We start from the raw sequence: 7,355 nt of genomic DNA, 5'->3' as shown, positions 1-7,355 counted from the left end.
TCTTAGTGACATACATGTATTAATTACAAATGAATATTTAAACGATCCTAGTGCTTGGACTTGATTTGCTCCAGTATAAAGAGGTAACGCGTTACGCGACCAAATCTCTCAGCTTCATTTCCACACTCAGGGGCGATCGTCGACATCCACGACTGTATTAATGTAAAGTGGGAACGAACCGTGATTCATGTGGTATCAATTATTTCAGTATAACTTGTATTATTATTATTTTCTTATGTAGCCAAGTTCACATTTCAAGGATCGTCCTGTTCGCTTAATGCCCGGTTCACATTATTCCAGTAGCATTCCAGCGCTAGACTGGAATGCACCATTCCAGTGATCAATCCAGTCCAGTTGACTGGAATGACGGTCTATCAAACTCTTCAATTTGTTTCTTTGTACAGAGAACATGTGTGTTTGTGAGTTATCACTTCGGAATTTTATAAACACATGCGCCAATCCGCCCTGCACAAAATTTGTGATGGTATGCAAATAGAACAGCAGAGGATGTAAAAAATCAAATCAAAATCTGTATTCCAAGGGATCTTCTGATTTTAGCTGTTGCAAAAACATGGCTACGCCTCCTTTTTCATTTCTTTCTCTTATCCAATTTCTCACCCAAATTCGTTTTTTTCTTTTTAGTTCTTCTTCCACTTCATCAACAACTTCTTGTATCAGTAATAATTGAACATTTTTAAAACAATTTCTAAACTTCTTCCTTGAAAGCATTGTCACTGTAGTGTTACCGATCTAACAGCTTTTGAATGACTAGAATAATGTGGACGTTCCATTCCAGTCCTGGACTGGAATGACTCACTGGATTACTGGCGGAGTCCATGGTGGTGTTAGTTCTTTCGACTATGATTTGCGTGTTGTTCCCACGAGAATGTAAGAGGACAAATATTTGTTTTTAATTTATTTTATTATTATTAATTAACTATTAACTACTTAAGAAGTCACGTGGAACATGGTGTTATGGTTGCAGCTCCTTTCAAATATTGTGTAAAACCAGATAACTTGGCGATTAAAAATAATGGCGGATATTTGCCAGTTCCTCTCTTCTTCTAAGCCCTTGATTTGAGAACTGACAGAAAAGTAAAATTAGAAGCATTTAATGTGTTCTTCGTTTTAGACGTTCATAAGTGTACATTGTGTTATCTATATGAATAAATGATTTTGACTTAGACTTTAAATATTTTGAGAAATGTTGCATTTCCGCAGCAAACCATTACCATTTAAAAAAACAGCTAATTAAGTTAAGTTAAGACAATTTAAGTCAACGTCTTAAAAAACGTGAAATAGTGGTAGAACAAATACAAAGTTTATATTATTAATTGCCTATAAATATTACAAATAAAAAAAACATAATACATCAAGAAAAATAATATAAGAAATTTATTAATGTTTAGGTAGGTACGCTGTAGCAATCTTGTCTAAGCTTGACGTTAAATGTTGAGAGGGCTGTAAATCATTTAATTGAAGTTGACATAAAGAATGGAGGAAGAGCATCGAATTGACCGTTTAGCCAATTTAAGAGCCCCTCTGTTTTGGCATCTCCTCGCACTTGAACCTGCTTTAAGTTCAAGGTCAGCCGTCTAAAATAATACCTGCATAATGATTTAATTCGACTATTTTCGAATTATAACGCCTATACATATCATTGTTTTAGGGCAGATATGGTACATTACATTTTAGATATTTCATACGTTATTCATATTGATATAACATTAACGCTTTTAATTTTAGCAAATATAATTATTTGAATAAATTAAGTATACACAGGATAAGAGTTTATTTAGTTTAATTTAGTATTATGATATTAAATTATTATAGTACTTAATATTTTTCTTTAATTTCATTTTTAATACATTACATTATATTATACAATATCAATAATAAGATAATCAGTGAATAAATTTTACCCAAATATTTTTAATTCAAGTCCAAATCATTATGTGGCAAGTAATCTATGAAACCTTAACTGTCAGTGCCGTATTGCCATACGATTCGTTTCGCGTGTCTCTTATTGGACTAGAGATTAAATTGACTAATCAAAATCCCAACAAAACGCGCATCATTTCGTCTTTTGTTTTACAATATCTTTCTTTCTAGAATTATAATTGTAGAATTAACGTGGTACCTTAAAATCGCGTCAAGGTATTTTTCTAACATCTTTATTTTTAGTTCCCATATACATGTGTAATATGTTTATGTACCCATTCAGCTCTACTCTAAAGGGCCTTGCCCTGTAGACTTTTAATAATTCAGTGAGTGGTTAACAGCCTATTGAAAGCTTTTGACTACCGGTCACAAAACCAGCTGAGGTTTGAGATTTTCCTTGAATGAGTTTGTTTCCATTATATAATTATATGATAATTATTTGATATAATTATATAGATATGCACAGATAATATAATCCGACTTATCTATATGTTAGTGAAAGAGAAAATTACGGCAAATTATATATTAATAACATCAGTAAGACCGAACTAATGCGAATGAAACAGAGCACTAGCTATCATTGACACGTGTACCAAACCTGTATTGGTACTCACAGGGGTAACTTCAATCTCGATTATGGCTTAGATATGTCATATATGGAGTCATGCCTAATAATTTCATGTAAGCACTGTATTTCTATAGCTATAGTTGTGAAAATGTATTGTAATTTTCATAACTCGAGAATATGCATATTACTTTTGTAAGGGATGGGAAGGGAGGATCCTCGACCAGTCTAAGCTCGTCGGACCTCGGCGGACCTCGACCTGGCTTGAAAGGCCTCAAAGGCCAAGGTCAAGAAGTTCTATATATACCCTTAGCGGCAGGAATAAGTTCGATCCCATTCTGGCCGAGCTACGCTCGCCAAAACAGCCCGAGCTACGCTCGCCAAAACAGCCCGAGCTGAGCTCTAAAGGCCCTTAAGGCCAACAGCGAGATTCCATTAAAAAAAAAAATAATAAGTTCGATAGTTCGTGTTAGGGTATGGACGTCATCGCAGTGATTGTAGCCGTTGAATGTCGATGTCGCTATTGTTTACACAGGTTCTCAATTGAATGATGGCTATATGAACTTTTATTGGGAATTTAAACGAAAAAGTCAACCCATATTAAAGAGGAATAGGTGTACAGTGTAATAAAAATGCAATGAAAACAGTTTGAAACCATAATCGTATGTAGGAAGTAGGCTACGTTGAGCATCCTTTACTGTGTCGTCGCTAGAAAAACAATAGAAGCCACACAATGTAAAATTCAGCCAATAAACGCCCTTACTGCTTAGGTATAAGCGTGTCAATGGCTTTTTGAAGTGTCTTGGACCGTCCACGGTTTGTGTCAATAGAACCCTTGAACCTACTGTCACATTATGAGAGCCTGGTACTTTTTCTTTTTTTGTGAAAAACAACATACAAAAATACCGCTGCATGTCTAGTAAGGTAAGCCCACGCAAAACCCAACCTCAAGAACCTAGAGTGAAGATCAAATGAGTTTATTTTTGTGTACACTCGTCTCTGCCTTCAATGTCCATCAAGTTACTTGTCTAAACACCATTAACATGTACAGTTAACATTGTTTATCCATTAGAGATGCTTAGTGGTAATCATGCAAAACTGTACGAGTGATATATAATTTAAACAAGAATCTGATAAAAGTGTGTATAGCACTCTTTTACAAAATAAATGATTGATTTAATATTGCTATAAGCAATCTAATTTATATGCGATTATCATGTCGATAAATATTCAAAAAATTATATTGCTTAAAGTTGCTTCAACAAATATAAAATCAGCTTTAATTGACTGACAGCAACACTATTTTTAAATGGGCCCATGTCCTATTATTTCTATTTTGTATTGGGAGCGGTAACAGCGAAGCCTTGTTCGTATTTTTAATTGGCCAATACGTAAAACTTAGTAAGACTATATAACCAACCTTCTGGAATATTCTTTCGATTATGTAATTCGTTGTCACAATTGTAACCGTAAGCAATTGTATTGTATGGAATAGCACGTAGAATCAGGGGTTAATCTATTGTAAGACACCATTTTTATAATATTAATACGTATTCTTTTTATTATAACACAACATAAAAGTGACTTAATGATTATTTTTATTTTAAATAATAAAAATAAAATGCTTTTAGCAGCAACAGTCCTAAGCCAACTTGCATGCCGGTAACTATACCTAGACATACTGTATCAGTTCATTCCTGCTAACTATAAGGAAACTACGTTATAAGAATTTTAAATTTATCTTCTAAGATCTCAATCCAGAATCTTTGAAATTTTCGACTTAGTAATCCCGGACACTCTCCAGATGGTCTAGAGTTGAATAATTTGTTTATTATTTTATTTTTAGTAAGAACATCGTGATCTTTTTGTTTAGTCTAATACTAAGATTTGCATATTAAACATTCCCTGAAATAAGATTACTCATGTGCATTTGAAAATTGTTAATACTGTACTGTATTTTACTGGGTAATTACGTATTGCCCAGATTAGAATATTTCCGTGGCGTAATACCTCTGTGGCCAAAAGAAACTGGTATCGAAGTGGCATACTTACGAATTTATATATTATGTCAAATAAATAATTTTCAGTTAAATAATTCAGTGGCACTATAACCTTTTTGGTCTGAGTCTCAGATTTCTGTATCTGTTTCAAGATGATTTATCAATCGTCAGGCAAGTAGGTGATCAGCCTCTTGTGCCTAACACCTTCGAGTTTTTGATCGAAGGCAAGCCGGTTTCTTTACGATGTTTTACTTTACTGTTCGAGTGAATGTTGAATGCGCACGTAGAAAGAAAGTCCATTGGTGCACAGCGGGGGCTCGAACCTACTACCTCGGTAATGAGAGGCGTTTAAGCCACTAGCCAACACTGCTCAGGATTTTAAGTTACTCACAAAAAAACGCATTTTCTATTCATAAGCTTAATGTGTTTCGATACATTTCATTCAACGTCATTTAGAAAAAATGTAATTTCAAGTTAAAATCAATTAATGTTTCGTCACAATAAAAATACGAGTTCCATTTTCAACCTGCCGACGCCGTGTTATTTTTTTGACAGAACACTCTATTTATGTAAAGACTTTTTTGTTTTATTTCATCTTTGTATAAGCCTAGTGTTCTGTAATAAAAATGTATGTATGTATTTTATGTTGACAGTCCTGACGTTTCGCTTGAAACAGCAAATACTTTATAGACGGACTTTGTAAAATCGTTCAAAACAAATGCATTTTAAAGTTACAGTTATTTACAATGCGAAACCAGTCTGATTACAAAATTGTTTTAAAGATTTTGTACAAGATTTAAATTTGAGTTTTTTTTACAGGAGGCAATCGGGCAGTAGGCTCATCTGTTCTTAAGTGATACCGTCACTCATGGATACTCTCAAGCCTTACCGGATTTGCTGGCATTTATTTATTTAACTGAAATAGCAGCAAAAGCGCACAATTACTAACAAATAATATAAAACAATCTTCAAAAAGGAACTAGTTGATTGACATTTGAATGTATAAAGCTTGTATATTGAATTAAATAAAAGTATGACAGACAGATGGTCCGTTATTCGATATCTAGGATTTATATTTAGAGCAATGAACGGTATTTTTTATAAGTATATTGTTATGTGTGGTAGGCGTACTTACTAATAATAGATGGCGGCTGAGAAAAACGTTATTGGGAAAATGAATACGAATAGAAAATCTCTGATTAGATTATGTAGTAACTAGAACTCATTACATATTTATTAACATTCGTACGAAATATAAGAGATTACAAAAAAGTGAATGCATCGTATATAACGTATAAACACTGTTATGTCTATATCACAACCTCTTTAAACAACTATTACCTATGTTCCAACAAAAGTAATCAACTATTTCAATTATTAGAAATTTCAATGAAATGGCGCCATTGGATGTGATGATTATGTGCAATTCAATCGATCTTTTAACACGATTTCGGGTTGTAAGGTCATTCAACTTTGACATCAGTTTAAAGTGATAGGTCTTTGGAATTTATACTAACCTAGTACAATTAAATAATTCCACATTGGATTATAAGAGGTGTATTTTACGTATAATTAAATAACTACGATAGATGATGATAGCATATGACCATGAGCGGAGGTGTCTTTTTACCTGGCTCTCTCAGGCTTGTTTGCCCCTAAGCTGAAAAATAGTCTGGAGGTGTCCAATTATTCGTCTTAAAAACATTAAAAAAAGTACATAGAACACATATGTTTGTGTTTCCAAAACATGCTAGGCTGTGCAATAAAGTTGATTATTCGTCAAGAACATCCGGTTTCAAAACAAAGTCACGAAGGTGGTGAAAAATGCAGGTAGTTCATAGTGACTAGCGCAGGGAAACCCCATATAATTATTCAACCCCTACGTGCAGCAATGCACTGAGTCAGACTTAATACTCCTATCGCCTTGTTTACTACGATTATATTGTCAAGGCACGAAATTGTGTAATTCTCATATAAACATAGTAACATAGATTGAGCTTTCTATAAAACCTTGATTGTTTGATTGTAAAATAGGAAATATGTATATGTCGCAGCCAACTAGCTTAATAAGCCGTTCAATTAACAGCATAGCCTTTTGACTAAACAGAGCCAATTAACTAGCGTGATCACGTGGTAGAAATAAAACAGATGAAACATCTCACATAAAAATATTTCTTTAAAAATTAAATTGCTCGATTCAGTCACAGCTAAGTTCACATTATTATTTTCACTTCATTCTTCCATTGTACATTGTTTTGGCAAACCATCAAAGTTCTGGTTTGCCCACGCCATATTGACAGTTTGAGGCAGTTTCGTTTCGAGTTTGAGGGTGGCAGAAAGTAAAGGAAACTAAATTTAAATTCACAGTCATCATGCTAGGCAAAGACTGAATCGTCTTTGATCCGAGTTACTTGCCTAGCTGTTAGATCATCTGTATATCTTTGAGGCCGCTAGTTAAACGGAGCTGTTTAGTTAAAAGACTAGGCTGTTGATTGAACGGCTAATTAAGCTTCTACATTGAGTCTATGTAATCACTTTAAAGTCAGTTAAGTCGTAAATATTTCTAAAGTAATAACAAATAAATAACAAAAATTTGGTCAACTATTGATTAATATCTAAGACGCATAGTCTAATAATACTTTTGAGAAGATATACCAGATCCATAAATATGATTGTTGAATTACTACTAACATACAGAACATCCTTATTTAGACTTGGCTAAATCAAATTGCAATTTATTTTTTTACAAAAAAATCTAATAATTCACAATAAAACACACTTTTGTGTCTGAATTGATCATTTCCGTCATACAAGTGTATTGAACTCTATACATAAATGAATAATACTAA

This window comes from Pieris brassicae, chromosome 10 (genome assembly GCF_905147105.1).
Source record: "Pieris brassicae chromosome 10, ilPieBrab1.1, whole genome shotgun sequence".
In the NCBI taxonomy this organism is placed as follows: Eukaryota; Metazoa; Arthropoda; class Insecta; order Lepidoptera; family Pieridae; genus Pieris; species Pieris brassicae.
This window is presented reverse-complemented; position numbering follows the sequence as displayed.